The sequence below is a fragment of the Schistocerca gregaria genome, chromosome 5, assembly GCF_023897955.1.
Source record: "Schistocerca gregaria isolate iqSchGreg1 chromosome 5, iqSchGreg1.2, whole genome shotgun sequence".
Taxonomy (NCBI): domain Eukaryota; kingdom Metazoa; phylum Arthropoda; class Insecta; order Orthoptera; family Acrididae; genus Schistocerca; species Schistocerca gregaria.
Window position 1 is genome coordinate 502,093,127 of NC_064924.1, and position 21,129 is coordinate 502,114,255.

Below are 21,129 nucleotides of genomic sequence, written 5' to 3' on the forward strand. Positions count from 1 at the left end.
CTAAAATGTGTTTTTAGGGTTTTGGGTTTCCTTGGTGTAGAGTTCTCTGAAACTAGCCAGACAGCACAGTAGTAGGTACGCTAAACGTGTGATCATGATATAAAATTCACTTTAAACTGAATGCACTGTGTTTATGTAATTATGTAAGACAGGTGCCTCGGACCCACATAGTTCAGATTCAGTTTACGTAGTGACTAAAAATAGTCATTCTTCACGCTGACATAAAAAAATGAAATTGTTCACTTACGTTGTCGAGGGCTTGGCTGTAGAAACAGAAGTCAGTTTTTGAGTTGCACTCTGCCACACTGTTATTAAACTATCGAGTATGTTGTATATGGCGGATTCTGTTGTCTAGCCTCATGCCAGGACCTATTACTTCACAAATATTCGTAGAAAAAATAGATAGGACCTCTTGGCTTCAAATTTCGTCTGTTAAATTTGCAAACAGTGGAAGACACCAATTAGAAAGAGTATAGCTACTGCACTGGTGTCCTAAATTCAAGCAACAACCCTCTATTCACGGTATAATCATACAAACTGTCAACAGATCTAGGTACTATCGTGTTCTGCACAGAAGGTGGCATTCCGGTCAATGGAGAACCACGCCAACGATGACGTCAGGGCACCTATGAAACAGGGTAGGTCATAAGAAGAATGGAAGCAGGACAGTCGCAAACTGATGTGGACCGGTGGCATAATGTGAATCGTTCTGTTGTTTCTCGGATGTGGCGTCAATTTATAGAGATCGAAACTATATCCCGAAGACCAAGGAAGGATCGACCATGTGTGATATTAGAAAGAGGAGTGTCATTTGGCTGTAAGGGTAAGACAGTATCACCTTAGTACTGCACGGCAACTGACATTTGACATCGCAGCATCCACTGGACGTCTTGTATCGAGGCAAACGGTGACAGAAGGCTTCGGCAGAGTGGCCTTTGTCGGAGACCTGCTGTATGCGTGCTTCTGATGCGTCTTCACAGAAGGGATAGTCTAGAATGGAGCCGTCGAAATACCCCCTGGACGTCAAACAGTGGGCCACTGTTCTTTTCACTGACGAGTCCCGATTTGGTCTAGAGTGATTCTCCAAACCTTCGCATGTGGAAGGAATGTGGAACACGATTTCTGGATCCAAACATTGTGAAAAGAGGCCGATATCGAGGAGGATCCCTAATGGTGTGTGCAGCGATTATGTGGACCACTGAGACGCCTCTTCATCAAATTGTACGGGTGAATCGGCAAAGTTTAACTGCTTTCAGGTATCGTGACGAGATCTTGGGACCTTGTGTGATGTTTTTGCGAGGTGGTGTGGACCCAGACTTCGAACTGATGGGCGATAATGTTCGACCTCTTAGAGAACGGGTCGCTGACGTTTTCTTGGAAACGGAAAATGATGCACGCTCAGCGTGGCCTGTTCGCTCTCCCGATTACAGTCCCATAGAGCATGTCTGGTATGCACTAGGGAGAATGTTTTTGTCTATCGTTACGCATTTAGCAGTTATTTATGTTCTGTGTTCCTTACATTGTTTCTGCTTTACTGTCACCTGTTGATATTGTTTCGTGGCAAAATAAACGCAGCCTTGCAAAATTTCCGTTTGTTGCTTTAATTTAGGACGCCAGCATATTTCATTCTCGTCACTCCTTTTGGCCGGATATAAGAAGAGTATCACATTAATAAACGGTTTTGTGTGGGGAAGTGAAAAGTACTACGTTTAGTTTATCTGTAAATATACGTAGCAATAATAATAACGTAAAGTAAGACGATAGAAATTATACGATACACGTGCAAGGCATTTAATCGGTGACACAGGGCTTCAGAAATATTGCGAGATCTCACAGAAATGGAAATGGTAATGGAAATCACTTTCGAACTTTGCACGAACCATACGAGAGAGACACAGGAACACAGGAAATGTTTCCTTTACCGAAATATGATGCAGACAGATTAGTACCAAAAACAGAAATAGAGACGGGAGTTACTGAAGAACCTTGCTCCTTAACCTGTCGATCAGACAGCAGAATGCACTTGTGAATTTGTATGAGTTAACTCGACGAGGCCGACTCTGGATGTGCGTCAGAGCAGCAGCAGCAGCAGCAGCAACACGTTTACGTCTGAGAAAGGGAGAAACGAAGATTAGCATTAGATTTGCTCAACTGTTACCTTCTAAGCGGAATGCTATCACGTTCTGCTCGAGTAAGTTATCATTAAAGTGACAGCCAAGTAGTAGGAATACAAACAGGCCGTAATTCAGTCCTTGATCTGTGTTATTGATGTAATTTTGCGAGGTGTATCCGTGTTACGCAGTTTTTTTTTTACTTGGCTATGTTATTGTCGTCGTCTGGAGTCTTAAAACTGCATTTTTCGCTAAGTCAGTTCTGAATTACGGTTTTTCCCTTACGTATGTTATTTGAAAGTAATTACGCTGCCTGACACTGACCCAGTATACAAGGTCAGATGTCAACGCAACTTTTTGTCCGTGCACATCATAGGCGGGTACGTAACTGGTTAGAGTTTAAATTCTCTGTGACAAGTAGAACAGCCACCACAGTTCATTAGAGGTGTTCGTGTTCAGTGCTGTTACCAAGCGTAGTATGGTATATAACGGGCGTAAAAAGCGTCGAAGATTAGTGATAACACTGAATGACCTGAGATGCCGCGTTCTTTTGTGAGATAGTGCTATCAGGTACAGACACTGGAAGGAGTCTCATTTCCGGTCTCCATTTGACAGACTGGTCGAATCGTGCAAGGTTAAGATCTCTGGGGCAATTGGATGCTACAGTGGCCCGGTGTTAGACTGCCTGAGAACGTGAGAGCTAACGTACACATCAAGGTTCCTACCGACCACGTATGACCACAAGGGAGGACCGCCATGCATAAAGCACATCGTAACCTTTAGACATCTGTGCATATCATCCAAAACAAGTAGTGGATTCCCTGAAACACTGTGTCATACCGTACCATTGGTCGGAGATTAGCAGCAGCCGACTAAGGAATTAGTGTCCCTTGCGTAGGCTGCCGTTACCTCAACATAAACAGTTGCATTTGGAGTGGTGACACGCTGGACTACTGACTAATGCCTTCGCATTGTGTTCAGCAATGAATTGCAGTTCTGCAGTACCCCAAATGATCATCGCCGACGAGTGTGATGTTATGTGGGGAGCCATCGGATATGTCTTCAGGTCTCGGCTGGTTATAATTAAGGGAAATCTGATGGCACCATGGTACGTCACGGACTTGCAGTCTCTCCTGTGACGGTGCCGTAGTCACATTTTTCAGCAAGTAGATACTCGTCCACACTTAATACCTGTGTGTACGAACCGTCAGCGTGATGCTGAGCTACTACTGTAGCGAGCAAGATCCAGAGACCTGTCTCCGATACAACATGTGTGTGACCAGCTCGGATGCCAACTCCGTCACACCAGCTTATCAAGGCCAGTTACAACAGTCATGGTCCAGTCTGGCTCATTAGAGGGTACATCTGCATATGATGCGCTTCTCAGTGGAATCCGTGCAGAGATAAAGGCAAGAAGGGGTGCAATATCATAGCGATAATTGGTCTCGACTTCATACTTTTCAGTAAATTTGATTCGCTTTTGTAATCACCGAAATAACTAGACATGCCCCGTAAATCAGACAAGTTTCATTTAGTTTGCTCCTTCCCTTCTTGCAGTTATACAGACAATTCACCCTTACATTACAGTCTGACTCGGTGATGAAAGGTTTACGAAGGGGATGTCCGACTAAAACCCGAGCGTCTGCTCAGCTGGACCTAGGATTCTTTTCTGTCAGATAACGCTTCCTTCAACTCCAACGATGATTTGTATTTGTGAAAAATGCTAAGTTTCACTGTCTGCGTTAAAGTCTAGGTCTTCCGATAACTGTCTGCAAGAAGGGAAGGGCATGCCATCTATAGTAGGACGATGCATAGTAAAGCACCACGGTATAGACACAACCCTTAGAAATAAAGAATTTTATTCTAATTTGTGTGTGTTTCATTAATCATTGCACACATTGGAATTCCAACGGCCTGTTCTTATGACCATGTAAAATAATTACAGAATAAAATAATTTTTATTTATTCATTTTCAATTCTGTGAAGATTAAGTATTGTAATCACAAATATCAGTATACAAGATTGGATTTCTCAAAGTTTGTATTCAAAGATACAATGATTTTTGAAGGGCTTACTGAAAACTTTCTCTTACGTAATGGCCAATAACCTGCTTCGCTAGGGTTCTAATTTTCTGTCAGTAGTACACTTGTTTTGTCAATAAAACCGTCTTTTCTTGCTACAACTTATTTTTCCCAGGCGCCTTTCGCCTTTTTCTTGATCGAAGGCATCATCAGTGGGATATATAACGATACAGTTTTGTTATTTTTAGGTCAAACAGTTCACGTCGCAATTTTGTATGTAAATAAGTAATTACTTAAGCTTTTGCTGTGATCTGCGTATCCTGTCATCTGGTCTGGAGATGATACAACTACTTCATTACCGACACGTGAGCACAGTTTTGTATTCTGAACTTTTTCTCACTACAATATTTCTCCCTCTTTTTTGTGGAGTATAATTATTCTTTTTGCACTCGATATAGCTATTTCTTCGGAGACTGTGCTTTTATTATATACACTACTGATGTTTTCCAGCAAGAAAAAGGCGAAACGCGCCTGGGAAAAATAAAGTTGCAGCAAGAATAGGCGGTTTATTTTCAAGTATTACTGTGCTTGCTGTGTGAAAGGTGGCCACGCAAACAAACTAGTTTCTGTAAAGAGTTTTATAAATGTAATAATGAACAAAAAAATGCACTGAAAGATTTCGTTTTTTCTTCCCTTTTCTTTTTCTTCCCTTTTCTTTTTCTTCCCTTTTCTTTTGTCTTCCCTTTTCTTTTGTCTTCCCTTTTCTTTTGTCTTCCCTTTTCTTTTGTCTTCCCTTTTCTTTTGTCTTCCCTTTTCTTTTGTCTTCCCTTTTCTTTTGTCTTCCCTTTTCTTTTGTCTTCCCTTTTCTTTTGTCTTCCCTTTTCTTTTGTCTTCCCTTTTCTTTTGTCTTCCCTTTTCTTTTGTCTTCCCTTTTCTTTTGTCTTCCCTTTTCTTTTGTCTTCCCTTTTCTGACAAAAATCTTACATACGAAGTCTTTACATTAAATTACATTCTTATATACTATATTTGAGGTTTGATTGTATGGCGCATACATTTATATATATTTTCTGCTTGTCTGACACGTGAAAATCCAACGTAGAGCTGACCATGTGAGATTCCTTCATATTATTTTTGCCTTAATGAAATGTTTGGCCCTGAGCCTTATTGAATGTCATACTATAAGCTAATTTCACAGGAAATTGTAATCTTTTAAAAGAAAATGGTGTTTGAGTAGATATCCCTGAGATTCTTGGTATGAACACATTTTCTTTTTTTGTTTACCAGTTACAATTATTGCTTCAATAGTATTATTAAGGTAGTTGTTAGGCACACAATCTTCTGCCATTACATAATTTGTATGAATTAATATCTCGTAATAGTGTTATCGGCGATCCAACTTTCAGTTTCGGTGCATGCAGACACATACCGAACGCATTCAATGAGTTACGGTTGGAAAGTAGACACTTCTTTCTTCGTCAGTTATTGTATATATCGATTTATATATTGTTTTTGCTCCTGGAATCAACTGTATTTGCTGATTTATTTGTTCTACAACGTCATTACTTTGTGTTAAAATTGTTCGCTCACACTACCAGACTTCATTTAGGTAGTTTATTTCTGTCGAGCGATACACTTTATCAAAAAATTGTTCCTCTGTTTCTACCACATTGCATAATTCTTGTGTTACAATAAGCTTGCCAGAGTAAAAGTCAGGAGGATAAATACCACTTTCAGTTTTCAATAAATTTTCGCCAAATATTTGAGCTTTTGTGTCTCTTGTCATTACTGCAAGCATATTTTACTTCAAAAAATTTTCAACCTTATTCCAAAATATTAATCTCTTTAAACTTCGGTTTATTTCATCTACAGGTGCCGATTTTGGAATTACCGGTAATGTTTGCCGAAAGTCTCATAGTAGCAATAAAACTCCTCCGATTGTTTGTTTTTCCGAGTATATTGTAATGTTGTATTGAGTTAAAGACTGTTTTACGGGACATTGTACCTTCGTTCTGTATAATCATTTTGTATCACGTTAAAAGTTCACCAAGCTCCAAGGATCTCGTTATACACTATGTGATCAAAAGTATCCGGACACCCCCAAAACAGAAGTTTTTCGTATTAAGTGCATTGTGCAACCACCTGCTGCCAGGTACTTCATATCAGCTCAGTCAGTAGTCATTATACATCGTGAGAGGACAGAATTGGGCATTCCGCGGAACTCAGACTTCGAACACGGTCAGGTGATTGGGTGCCACTTGGCATACGTCTGTGCGCGAGATTTCCACACTTCTAAACATCCCTAGGTCCACTGTTTCCGATGTGATAGTGAAGTAGAAACGCGAAGGGCCACGCACAGCACAAAAGCGCACAGGCCGACCTCATCTGTTGACTGAGAGAGACCGCCGACAGTTTAAGATCTATCCAGACCATCACACAAGAATTCCAGACATCATCAGGATCCACTGCAAGTACTAGGACAGTCAAGCGGGAGGTGAGAAGGATTTCATGGTCGAGCTGCTGCTCATAAGTCACACATCACGCCGGCAAATGCCAAATGACGTCTCGCCTGGTGTAAGGAGCGTAAACATTGGACGATTGAGCAGTGGAAAAACGTTGCATGGAGTGACGAATCACATTACACAATGTAGCGATCCGATGGAAGGATTTGGGTATGGCAAATGCCTGGTGAACATCTGCCAGCATGTGTACTGCTATTAGTAAAATTTGGAGGCGCTGGTGTTATGTGTTCGTGTTTTTCATGCAGGGGGTTTTGCACCCATTGTTGTTTTGCATAGCACTATCACAGCACAGGCCTACACTGATGTTCCAAGCACCTTCTTGCTTCCCACTGTTGAAGAGCAATTCGGGGATGGCGATTGCATCTTTCAACACAATCGAGCATCTGTTCATAATGCACGGATTATGACGGAGTGGTTGCACGACAGTAACATCTCTGCAATGGACTGGCCTGCAGAGTCCTGACCTGAATACTATAGAATACCTTTGGGATGTTTTGGAACGCCGTCTTTGTGCCAAAATAGATACCGATACTCAGTGCAGCACTCCGTGAAGAATGGTCTGCCATTCCCCAAGAAAGATTCCAGCGCCTGATTGAACTTGCGCTTGCGAGAGTGGAAGCTGTCACCAAGGCTAAGGGTGGGCCAACACCATACTGAATTCCAGCATTACCGATGGAGGGCGCCACGAACTTGGAAGTAATTTTCACCCAGGTGTCCGGATACTTGTGAACACACAATGTATCACTGGCCAGAAACTTTTGTTCATCTACATTTAATGGTAATTTCAAAGCGGAAGTGTGCTGTTTTACCGCCCTCCATTAATGTCGCCGCCATTCCAGAAGATGCCTGTGCTAATAAGATTTCTTTTTTAAGTCCAACTGTAAATGAGACCAAATTAAAAGACAAGTTTTACCTGCCCACCTGGTGTATCTAAAAAAATAGTCCCACCTTCATTTCATTCAATACAAATCAAAGTCCTGTCGTAAACAGTCAGCTGCGATTGTCAGTTTTGGTTCAATTTCTTTAATGTAGTGATCCAGATCGTCTAAGTTATAACCGAGTTTGTTCGTTAGTTCAGAACTAACTTTGAATAATTCACTTCTCACGTGTGGTTGTAATCCAACTTGGACTAAACGTTGATTGGGACGCGCTAGAAAGAGAATACATCACGCAGTTTGTGTTGACAGCGCCGAATCTTAATTACGTTAGCATTATGATTTGTGCCACCCACTTCCACCCATCGCGACCAGAACACCATAGCCCAAATGCGAGACTTAGGGCTACTCCCATGTATAAACGTCATTGGTCTGCAGTGAGTAACTTACAAAGTGAAATATATGTATTGATTTCTCCGTTGACACACTTTCTCTGGTCGTCAGCTTATGTACAGCAAGCTGCCACAGTTTACCATGAATGCAGTTTCCGTAACCACCTACCATGTTGCCAAGTAACAACACACAAATCCCCACTTTGACGGTAGCACAAGGGCCATCACTGTATACGTTATGAATGATGGGCTCCATGGCTGTATAGTGATGGCCAAAACCCATAAAAATATGTAGGTTCACAGATTGACAGAAATAAAGACCGTACCACCTGCAAGAGTATTACGCCTTAATGTTCAAATAAACCTTTCCATTGTCCATTTGTTTAATGGTTGAATATATTCAAAATTTATACGCTTTGCACAAGAAGTTTATATATTGCCATCTTTGGCGATTGAGTGTTCGTGACTGTACAAAAAAAAATTGCCAGCGTATGAAAAATTAATTAAAGTTTACGTATTTGCTAAGAGTGCACAGCCTTTCCAGTGCTGACAAATCTCATTTAGAGCGATTTTCAACGTTATGTTGCCTTCAGCAGCATGAAGTGATCTTAAAGAGACCAGAAACATGAACTGATTGAGCCGGTTGGAACCACGTGACGAACGCTATACATCGAACCACTTAAGGTCACTAAAACATTAATTTGTTTGTATATCGGGGATGGGGGATGTCATCCTTCAAAATTCTCATGTACGCACGTAATATGATTTGGTGTCACCCTTAATAGTCATTGTTAATGGTTCTTTCTGAAGAATAAATTCGCTCAGGAGGTTCAACAATCTTAAGACATCGTGGCTGTAAACCATTTGCACTCATAACCTACTCCTTCATACCGAATGGTTATAATTAAAGTACAGCTACTCATAGAGGTCAAGCGTGGCCTATAATTATCGTATTGCAGTGAATCTTGGTAGATATTCTAATCCATTAACGCGGAAACAATTTACATGTAAGTGGTGTTTAATAATATCAACATTATGCTTTCGTCACTGGTTTGAACTTTTCTGCTCACTTACCGTTCCTAATCCGTAAACATTCGTATTTGTCTTTCCTGCATTCACAACAGCAGATTTGCACCTCGTGGCCAAAATTTTAACTATTTTTTTTTCCAGCGCAAATGGGTCCCGCATTAACGCATTAGAATATTTATCAAATTCCGTTGGCATACGATAATCACGGCCCACACTGGTTGTCACCACTTGGTACTTCACTTACAGCTAGCACTCGTGTTAGCTGACAAGAACCTATGTGCTAGTAATGCGGCTGCGAGTGGGGTGACGCTTCTAAAAAACATTTCCGTGAATGCAGTTACGTAAACATAAATAAACTGCGAGTACTTGGAAGAGATTCCAGTGGCGTAATCATACTAAATCATCTAACCTCTTCATTGCTCTGATACTTCCTAACCAATATAGGTCAAATGCTCCATTTATGTGTGTATGGTATTAATATTGCTACTGTAATGCAACGACCCGAGTGTTTATTTTTGTCACTATATGTGATTCGTTTTATTCAGTTAAAACCTCGCCAATACTAGGCTAGTCTCGTCCATTCTTTTAGCTTTTAATGAAGGTCTGATGTCTGCATGGACGTTTCAGCAAAATTCTCCCCTTCATATAAAAGAAATTGCAACCATGAACGGCGAACAATGAAACACAACAAAGGTGACAGTCAAACTTGTATGGGCAAAGCTGTGGGCACACCTTTGACCAGAAAACACAAGCGGCTGAATGCAGCATCTGTGTGGATTCCAAAGAAGTTCAGATCTTTATACCGCATGGATATCTTGTACGTCGATTTGTGAGCAATAAACGAGTATTGGCCTATCAAAGTGCCGTCTCTGTTATTGGTACGATCTCTGCACCTAATAGGGAAATCTATCGCACTGGTGACTCAACCGAATAATGTGACAGGGAGGCATTTCGTTCAATATCTCTATAATACATAGCAGCAATGCAGACATCTTGCATCGGTCATACGTCACCGCCAGTTCCTTAAGATCGCGACATAAAGAACTACCGTATGTATTGTGCATCAACAGTCTATTAACTGTTAACCATTGCTCAAATAGAAACTAAATACCACCACGGGCATTGCATCTAAAAACATGCATGTTTTGGTACGCCGCAACAATGGCTGCCATCGAACAATTTTCTGTTGGACTTTGTACAAGATACGTCATAAAGCCTCCCCCCATGAACCATGGACCTTGCCGTTGGTGGGGAGGCTTGCGTGCCTCAGCGATACAGATGGCCGTACCGTAGGTGCAACCACAACGGAGGGGTATCTGTTGAGAGGCCAGACAAACGTGTGGTTCCTGAAGAGGGGCAGCAGCCTTTTCAGTAGTTGCAGGGGCAACAGTCTGGATGATTGACTGATCTGGCCTTGCAACATTAACCAAAACGGCCTTGCTGTGCTGGTACTGCGAACGGCTGAAAGCAAGGGGAAACTACAGCCGTAATTTTTCCCGAGGACATGCAGCTTTACTGTATGATTAAATGATGATGGCATCCTCTTGGGTAAAATATTCCGGAGGTAAAATAGTCCCCCATTCGGATCTCCGGGCGGGGACTACTCAGGAGGATGTCGTTATCAGGAGAAAGAAAACTGGCGTTCTACGGATCGGAGCGTGGAATGTCAGATCCCTCAATCGGGCAGGTAGGTTAGAAAATTTAAAAAGGGAAATGGATAGGTTAAAGTTAGATATAGTGGGAATTAGTGAAGTTGGGTGGCAGGAGGAACAAGACTTCTGGTCAGCTGACTACAGGGTTATAAACACAAAATCAAATAGGGGTAATGCAGGAGTAGGTTTAATAATGAATAGGAAAATAGGAATGCGGGTAAGCTACTACAAACAGCAAAGTGAACGCATTATTGTGGCCAAGATAGATACGAAGCCCACACCTACTACAGTAGTACAAGTTTATATGCCAACTAGCTCTGTAGATGATGAAGAAATTGAAGAAATGTACGATGAAATAAAAGAAATTATTCAGATAGTGAAGGGAGACGAAAATTTAATAGTAATGGGTGACTGGAATTCGAGTGTAGGAAAAGGGAGAGAAGGAGACATAGTAGGTGAATATGGATTGTGGCTAAGAAATGAAAGAGGAAGCCGCCTAGTAGAATTTTGCACAGAGCACAACTTAATCATAGCTAACACTTGGTTTAAGAATCATGAAAGAAGGTTGTATACGTGGAAGAACCCTGGAGATACAAAAAGGTATCAGATAGATTATATAATGGTAAGACAGAGATTTAGGAACCAGGTTTTAAGTTGTAAGACATTTCCAGGGGCAGATGTGGACTCTGACCACAATCTATTGGTTATGACCTGTAGATTAAAACTGAAGAAACTGCAAAAATGTGGGAAATTAAGGAGATGGGACCTGGATAAACTGAAAGAACCAGAGGTTGTACAGAGTTTCAGAGAGAGTATAAGGGAACAATTGACAGGAATAGGGGAAAGAAATACAGTAGAAGAAGAATGGGTAGCTCTGAGGGATGTAGTAGTGAAGGCAGCAGAGGATAAAGTAGGTACAAAGACAAGGGCTGCTAGAAATCCTTGGGTAACAGAAGAAATATTGAATTTAATTGATGAAAGGAGAAAATATAAAAATGCAGTAAATGAAGCAGGCAAAAAGGAATACAAACGTCTCAAAAATGAGATCGACAGGAAGTGCAAAATGGCTAAACAAGGATGGCTAGAGGACAAATGTAAGGATGTAGAAGCTTATCTCACTAGGGGTAAGATAGATACTGCCTACAGGAAAATTAGAGAGACCTTTGGAGATAAGAGAACCACGTGTATGAATATCAAGAGCTCAGATGGCAGCCCAGTTCTAAGCAAAGAAGGGAAGGCAGAAAGGTGGAAGGAGTATATAGAAGGTTTATACAAGGGCGATGTACTTGAGGACAATATTATGGAAATAGAAGAGGATGTAGATGAAGACGAAATGGGAGATACGATACTGCGTGAAGAGTTTGACAGAGCACTGAAAGACCTGAGTCGAAACAAGGCCCCCGGAGTAGACAACATTCCATTAGAACTACTGACGGCCTTGGGAGAGCCAGTCATGACAAAACTCTACCAGCTGGTGAGCAAGATGTATGAGACAGGCGAAATACCCTCAGACTTCAAGAAGAATATAATAATTCCAATCCCAAAGAAAGCAGGTGCTGACAGATGTGAAAATTACCGAACTATCAGTTTAATAAGCCACGGCTGCAAAATACTAACGCGAATTCCTTACAGACGAATGGAAAAACTGGTAGATGCAGACCTCGGGGAGGATCAGTTTGGATTCCGTCGAAATGTTGGAACACGTGAGGCAATACTGACCTTACGACTTATCTTAGAAGAAAGATTAAGAAAAGGCAAACCTACGTTTCTAGCATTTGTAGACTTAGAGAAAGCTTTTGACAATGTTGACTGGAATACTCTTTTTCAAATTCTAAAGGTGGCAGGGGTAAAATACAGGGAGCGAAAGGCTATTTATAATTTGTACAGAAACCAGATGGCAGTCATAAGAGTCGAGGGGCATGAAAGGGAAGCAGTGGTTGGGAAAGGAGTGAGACAGGGTTGTAGCCTCTCCCCGATGTTATTCAATCTGTATATTGAGCAAGCAGTAAAGGAAACAACAGAAAAATTTGGAGTAGGTATTAAAATTCATGGAGACGAAGTAAAAACTTTGAGGTTCGCCGATGACATTGTAATTCTGTCAGAGACGGCAAAGGACTTGGAAGAGCAGTTGAACGGAATGGACAGTGTCTTGAAAGGAGGATATAAGATGAACATTAACAAAAGCAAAACGAGGATAATGGAATGTAGTCAAATTAAATCGGGTGATGCTGAGGGAATTAGATTAGGAAATGAGACACTTACAGTAGTAAAGGAGTTTTGCTATTTGGGGAGCAAAAGAACTAATGATGGTCGAAGTAGAGAGGATATAAAATGTAGACTGGCAATGGCAAGGAAAGCGTTTCTGAAGAAGAGAAATTTGTTAACATCGAATATAGATTTATGTATCAGGAAGTCGTTTCTGAAAGTATTTGTTTGGAGTGTAGCCATGTATGGAAGTGAAACATGGACGATAACTAGTTTGGACAAGAAGAGAATAGAAGCTTTCGAAATGTGGTGCTACAGAAGAATACTGAAGATAAGGTGGATAGATCACGTAACTAATGAGGAGGTATTGAATAGGATTGGGGAGAAGAGAAGTTTGTGGCACAACTTGACCAGAAGGAGGGATCGGTTGGTAGGACATGTTTTGAGGCATCAAGGGATCACAAATATAGCATTGGAGGGCAGCGTGGAGGGTAAAAATCGTAGAGGGAGACCGAGAGATGAGTACACTAAGCAGATTCAGAAGGATGTAGGTTGCAGTAGGTACTGGGAGATGAAGCAGCTTGCACAGGATAGAGTAGCATGGAGAGCTGCATCAAACCAGTCTCAGGACTGAAGACAACAACAACAACAACAACAACGTCATAAAGTGAATCAGTCCATGATTCAGCAGGATAGGTACGAACAATGACATAACTCCCACACACATTTGTCAGCTGTGTCGCAAAAGCCATTAGGAAATAAGACCACCATGTAAGACGGAATGCAACAAGCCTGCACTGCCCAGAGGCGATTAGTGGATTCGCAACTGCGCCTCGAGTACTGCATGATACGTCGTCAGTTATACTGTTTTGCACGACACTGTCAGTGCAACAACTCGATCAAATTTCAGTTCAGACACTCTGTACACAACCCAAGTTGCTGGCGTTCCAGCCAGAAAGATCAGCACTTCGGTTCGTGACAGTAGAATGTGTGTTTACTCATTGGGAATTTTGGATAACCACTCTCAACTTGACATTAATTTGCCATCCGTCAGAGCATGGTGAAATCATCAGTAATGTGACCCTCACGCCGCCTGAAAGAAAGACATATAAAATGGTGAAAAAAGAGTTGCTCAAACGCTTTTCACGCAGCGCAGAACAACCGTCACTGGCAATGTGTGGTGAGCAACTCGTAGGCAAGCAGTGGCGCTGGCTGTGGGCGTCACTCGTCACAAATCTCGTGCCACACACTGTATTACGGACTCTACGGGCTGTCAAGCTTCTGCCGCAGCTACAAGTGGTCATAATTTCTCAATAGATAGAGACACTATACAAGCAGCCATGCTGGTTGACAGAATGTTCACTGGACTAAAACAGAGACACTGCACCAATGCTGTGGATTATAACATGCCACACAGTGCTAGATCTTAGTCGAACTCCACATGCACTGAACCACTCCCATCCATGTCGAAAGCTCATGACGCTGATGTCATCGCCCCCAACAGGACGCTGACCTGCAAAACGCACACGCACACACAACCCTCTAACCTAACCAGCAGCAATGCACCAAGTGCTGCCGCCGCCTCAGGGACACCAAACTGTTGGTATTACGTCCTGTGTGGCAACGCCACATGTAACTACCAGGTTCCTTTCAGCTACCCAAACTCCAAACGCAGGCCGCAGTAGGCGCTCTGGCCCACGCCAACACGTAAAGCTGCCAACATCCACGACATACAACCTCTGCATCACTCCTAGCGACAAATGGAAGGCTCTGTATGTTTGATCGAGGCACGCACAAATACTTCCCCATAGGTATGTGGTCAGGCGTCAGCACGGCACCGAAGGATACAAATATAGCACTATGAATCACAACAACTCGGATGAATAGTTTCCATAGACCTCCTTCATTACCAGTTTGAGTGATTTAATGGTAGCAATAGATTTCTTATGGCAAATTCACTTTTCACCAGATTCAAAAAACGCAGTGTGACTTATCCTGGGTATCTTCACAGTGACACCTCCTCGTTCATCAGAATCTACCTGCTCTAATGGGTATCACCACAATGATGACACATACTCTGATTTACTAAAGGTGTGTTGTTATGACGGTCGAGAACCTAACGAGGACACACTGATTTTATCTGGGTGCTTGGAAAGCATCAGATGCACTCCACACAGCAGCGTTGCATCAACCCATACACTACATGTCTCCTGCATTTGTGCACACACGTGAGCAGTGCGGGAGCCTTTCACTCAAGTTTTATACAGCTGATGTCGGCACTACATCCGCCATGCTCATTCTGGCTGACTACGTTTCATCAAACAGAACTACACACCCAATGATCTCGAGCACACCAAGTCTGATACAGGTCAGTACAGCACACACTGCCCTGTGTATCAGCTCATAAAATGAGTGTACCGTCCTCCCCTCCCAACTAGGTGTGAGCGGAAGTTCAACAGTGCACCATCGATAACGGTATGTTGCACCAAATTCTCAAGACGCCTGGTCAGCCTGTCTGCCACAGAGCACGCCGGCTAGCACTGGCACACTTACAGGCCACAAAAGTGGCGGTCGATGAACTATTACAGTCGGAGATAGTCTGCCCTATGGACAGCCTGAGGGCTTCCACAATAAAAGCTGTACGGGAAAAGGACAGTTCCGCGAGACTCTATCGTGATTACAGTGCTCTCAATGTTTGAGCGATACACGGCATTTGGCCAATTCCAAATTTTAAAGACTTTCACACACACTGTCAGGCGCCGCTATTTTCAGTGTCATTGATTGTCGAAAACTTTCTTCAAATGGCTGAGAATTGACGTCTATAAAGGCACAATAATCAAACAGTTCGGATTTTATGAGTTTCTACCCATGCCTTATTGACTTAGCACCTGAAACGCGGTTAGCAGTTCATTGATAACGTTACCTTCAAATTGCACGTCTTTCACACTTACCTAGACGATATAACAACACATTATGCCGCCCCCACGATCGTGAATGGCGCTTTGAACTAGTTCTCGGTGCGTTGGGGGATGCGGGCATGATCATAAATGAGGATAAGAGGGTAAATCACAATTGTAGAATGTGACCTTTCTCGGACACATACTAAATGCCACAGGGATCAAACCCACCTCAGCAGGGCGGAATTCATTAAGTAGTTAAATCTCTGCAGAATTACCATGACATATCACGATTTCAAGGCATTATAAATTTTTATTGGCGTCTCCTGCTATCGGCAGCAGCAATACAACCATCCCCCCCCCCCCCTCCCCACACACACACACACACACACACAAGCACGCTGTTGCTCTCGCCAGGTCAAATTCTCAAGGGGGAAAACGTTAGGGTCGACAGAAAAAATGCAAGACCCTTTCAAGCTATCCAAAGGCTATCTCACAAAATTGACCCCTTTGACGCACCCAGTACCCGATGCATGGCAGTCACAACTGATGCTCAGGCATCAGAGCGGTCTTAGAAAAAGTTGTGTTGGGTGAAGAACAGCTTCACTTCTCAAAACTCTCAGCCTCAGAAATGAAATGGCCCACGTTCGATCTTGAACTACTCACCATCTACAAAGCAGTGAGAAATTTTAGACAAAATATTGAAGGAAGGCACTTAGCTATCCATACATGGAACAAGCCACTCAGACGCCATACAGCACCCCTCAAAAAATGTTAGTCGTAATCCCTTCCATCATCTCACCCTTATTGTGGAATGGCACGACAATGTAGCCTCAGCTACCTGTTGCAGATCAGTGTTACTTCTCTACGACTATATTACGACCAACTAGTATAAGAGGGGGACCTTGACGTGACCGTTACGGATACGGACACCACGTATTCATATTACCAATATGCTTCAGCGTAATCCTATTTAAGGTCAATGCACTTTGTGCAACGTTTTTCCAACGGTACATTCGAGCCAAGCAGAATCATTCAGGTGGTCTGCAAAAATTCCTATTTTTGTTTGTCATAACCTCTTCACTGAACATACGAAATTTCCATCGACTATTTTGATAGTGCGCATGGGTTAATATTGGAGGATGCGAAGGGTGACTGTTTAATAATTTGTGTATAAAATTCTTTAGTTTTCCCATAGCTTACGTATCTTTGTAGGCAGGTAAATCTTTCAGATGAAAGATGGTTATTTTTTAGTTTTATCGCTCATTTTTTCGTCCAGTAGGCCCAGAGAACTTGTGAACTACTTACAAGCTTTTGTTTTACCTTTCGTAATTTAATGAAGAAGAACATATTTTTTCATTGTAGAGTGCACTAGCCAAAACCAGTATAAAAGCAGCTACCAATTCCTAACTTTTGACAATCCCGCGTCCGGCCATCACGATTTAGGTTTTCCGCGATTTCCCTAAATCGCTCCAGGCAAATGCCGGGGTGGTTCCTTTCAAAGGGCACGGCCGACTTCCTTCCCCGTCCTTCCCTAATCCGATGAGACCGATGACCTCGCTGTCTGGTCTCCTTCCCCAAACAAACCAACCTAACTTTTGAAAATTTGGCAGGAGTGATTTTTATAAGCAATCATTGAATTCGATGCATTTCCGTCACTGATAAATTGCTGAAACAGGTAATCTTTATAGAGTTGTTATTTCATATTATCAATTTGAAAGGCAATTTTAAAAATCTGTGCCTATAAAAATAAAACTATTCTATGGTTCTGCTCGGCAGTCGACTTATCGATAATAACGCCTTTTCTCTGCCAGCCAGAGAAATTTCCGCCTTGCCTTGCGTATAGCCGTTGCAATACCTGGGAAGATATGACAGCGAACAAGACGAGCGGGAAGGGAGGAGGGGGGGGGGGGGGGGGGGGGGGAACGGAACGGCGCGGCGCGGCGCGGCGCGGCGCGCGGCGATTTCTGGCAGCTGCGCCAGACGCTGAGTGGCCCTGTGTCAGCGGATCAATTGCTGCTGCAGGCTCCATCGTCGCCATGGCGACGTTAATGAGATGATGCTGACGCTTCGCAGCTGTCGATTCAATTACCCTGCGCTTCGGAAAGGGGCGGGTTTCAATGCAGCGCCGTGATTGAGTGGCGCACGCTGTTTACAGCTCTAGTCATGCACGACGCTCTCCCTATTCGTGCGTGACTGAAGCAATTATTTTCAACGTAAAAGAATGCCTGATAGAAGTGTGTAATTCGGTGCAAAATTCGGCTCCTACGCAAATGCACTGTTGAAAGTGGAAATCTGTCCTTCCCTGAGGACGACACTATCGTCGTTATGACCCTCGCGGTACAGTAGTTTCGTTGTCTATTGATGTGGTTTCGCTTCCCACCGACTTTTATCAAGTGATAAGATAGGTAGCGAACCATTATTCAGTCTCGTAAAGGTTAACCCGATGCGGGTTTGATTCTCGGCGACACCCTCGGATTTTTTTTATAGGCAAGATACGGAATCGATGCAACATTCAGCCTCGTAAACGTAAATGAGAAGCTGCTTGGGTAAATCAGCAGCGAATCTGACACTGTAGCCGCTGAAGTGGAGTTAAGTCGAAAAGAGTGCGTGATGTTCGGAGCCATACAACGTCGCTTGCCAACACGATAGCAAAAAAAAATCAAATGTGTGTGAAATCTTAGGGGACCTAACTGCTAAGGTCCTCAGTCCCTAAGCTTACAAACTACTTAAGCTAAATTACCCTAAGGACAAACACCCACACCCATGCCCGATGGAGGACTCGAACCTCTGCTGGGACCAGCCGCATAGTCCATGATTGCAGTGCCTAAGACGGCTCGGCTAATGCCGCGCAACACGATTGCCGATGAAGCACTAGATTCATTTTCAGCCGTCGAATATTTACGAGTATCTTCATGAGGTGACTTAAGGCGGAAGGAAGATACAAATCTAGTGGTTGGGAAGGCAGACTAATATTTAGAGGGAGAATCCTAAGTGGAATTCGCTCACCAAAAAATATCAGAAAAATCCTTTTTTACCAGTTGTTGGGTATTATTCGTTGGAATGGGTTTCGTTTCCGTCTTGGATTGGAGGACGAGATGGAGTTTCAGAGAAGAAATTATTTAGTCAGTTCGAATGCTTTTTATTTATTTATTAACCATCCTTCTACAGGGTGGTCCATTGATAGTGAGCGGGTCAAATATCTCACGAAATAAGCATCAAACGAAAAAACTACAAAGAACAAAACTCATCCAGCTTGAAGGGGGAAACCAGATGGCGCTATGGTTGGCCCGCTAGATGGCGCTGCCATAGGTCAAACGGATATAAACTGCGTTTATTTAAATAGGAATCCCCATTTTTTTTAATTACATACTCGTGTAGTAAGCAAAGAAATATGAATGTTTTAGTTGGAGCACTTTTTCGCTTTGTGATAGATGGCGCTGCAATAGTCATGAACATACGGCTCACAATTTTAGACGAAAAGTTCGTAACAGGCGGTTCTAGGCGCTGCAGTCTGGAACCGCGAGACCGCTACGGTCGCAGGTTCGAATCCTGCCTCGGGCATGGATGTTGTGTGATGTCCTTAGGTTGATTAGGTTTAAGTAGTTCTAAGTTCTAGGGGACTGATGACCTCAGAAGTTGAGTCCCATAGTGCTCAGAGCCATTTGAACCATTTTTTGTCCCATGTATGTTGATGAGTTAGCTGTCAAAGAGTCGGATAAAGGAAAAAGTGCCTTACCCAGTAACTCGCAAGTTACTGGCTAGTCGCAAACCGTGTGTTCTCATCTGGCAGCTATAGTTATGTTCTTATTACCCCTCACTCCCTGAAGGAGGTTGTGAAGTCGCCCAGTGTCAATGTAGCATCGCCATCGCTCGTCCCACTGTGCAACAAACCGTCACAAGCTACACAACCAGTAGGCAAGAAAGGACAGAACGAGCACTCCCATTGAAGACTTCTTCCGTCCCTCCAGCCAAACAATACTCGAGTCTTCCTCTAACTGGAAAAGCTCAAAGAAGTCCACCAAAGGCAAAAGGTCTTCTTATTCGCCAACTCTAAGATCCTATTAGACGGTGTCGCCACGTGGTACCGTAGCCTGGCCGGCCTCTATCTCGCTGGCGCGCACCACCAACCGTTTTTCAACGTTGGACTCCATGGACTGACTGCACAAGCAAGCTGATGCTTCTGTGGATCCCGTGGAGCAGGATCCTCCTGCTTCTGTGCCATGTAGTATCGACTCTACACTGGCTGTTACTTGGCGGCCGCCGAGTTGACACCCCTGCATCTCTTCCTCCTCCTGACTGTCCTCCAATGGAAAGTTCACGGCCTTTGGTCCCACAAAGAGGATTTATGCCTGCTTTTAGCATCGCAGCATCCCCTTGTACTCTACCCCCAGGAAACGAAATTGCCCCCTCACGACTGCTTTGAGCTTTCACTTTACCTAACAATTCGTTTTGACCTTCCCTCTGAGGTCGGCGTTCCATCTCGTGGGGGCGTCATGCTACTCATACGAGATGACATTCATAGTCAACCCATCTCCCTGACTACCCGTCTTCAAGCTGTTGCAGTTCGGCTTTTCCTTCCATGCCTGAATTTTCCCCTCTGTACCATTTACATGCCTCAATCGTTCGATGTCACCAGGGCAGACTTCCTTCAGCTTATTGGGCAGCTACCTCCCCCGTTTTTGCTACTCGGTAACTTTAATGTACATCATCCACTTTGGGGTTCTCCCAGGACCTGTGAGAGAGGTGCCCTCTTGGATGACCTTGTTAACCAACTTCTACCTTAACACTGGAGCACCCACTTTCCTTTCTGACTCCTCACACCCCTATTCCCATTTGGATCTATCCATTTTCACTGCCCAGCTTGCCCATCATCTTGAGTGGTCCATTCGTTTCTGACACCTACTAGAATGACCATTTCCTGTGTGCTCTCCATTCGCTGACTCCTACCCCATCTGCGTGCATGCCCAAATGGCAGCTTTACTGTTCCCTGGTGACCTTCAAAGAACAAGATTCCCCAGTTGTGATGACCAGGTGGACTATCCCACCAACATTATCCATAGTGCTGCAGAATGTTCCATTCCTCGCACTTCCTCTTTACCACATTATGTCCCAGTCCCTTGGTGGACTGAGGCATGCCGCAATGCAGTTCGTGCATGGAGACGTGCTCTCTGCGTCTTTAACCGTCATCCTACGTTAGCAAACTGGATTCATTAACAGTTGCATCCAAAGTGTCGTCGCATTCTTCGTGATAGCGATTGAGCTAGCTGGATTTCATTCACTAGTTCTTTTAACACTTCCACCTTTCGTCTGTCGTGTCGACCAACCTCCGGTGGCTCTCTGGGACTAAGATCCATTCCCCCATTTCCGGCCTCACAATAGCAGACAATGTTATCATGGGTCCTATTGCTATCTCTAACACCTTGGG

At 43.3% G+C, this 21,129-nt stretch overlaps 1 protein-coding gene across 2 annotated transcripts in view; it reads left to right on the forward strand.

The window, feature by feature from the left end:
- Positions 1-21,129, forward strand: part of LOC126271955 (aromatic-L-amino-acid decarboxylase) — a 172,910-nt gene that overhangs the window by 128,752 nt on the left and 23,029 nt on the right. The window lies entirely within an intron of this gene.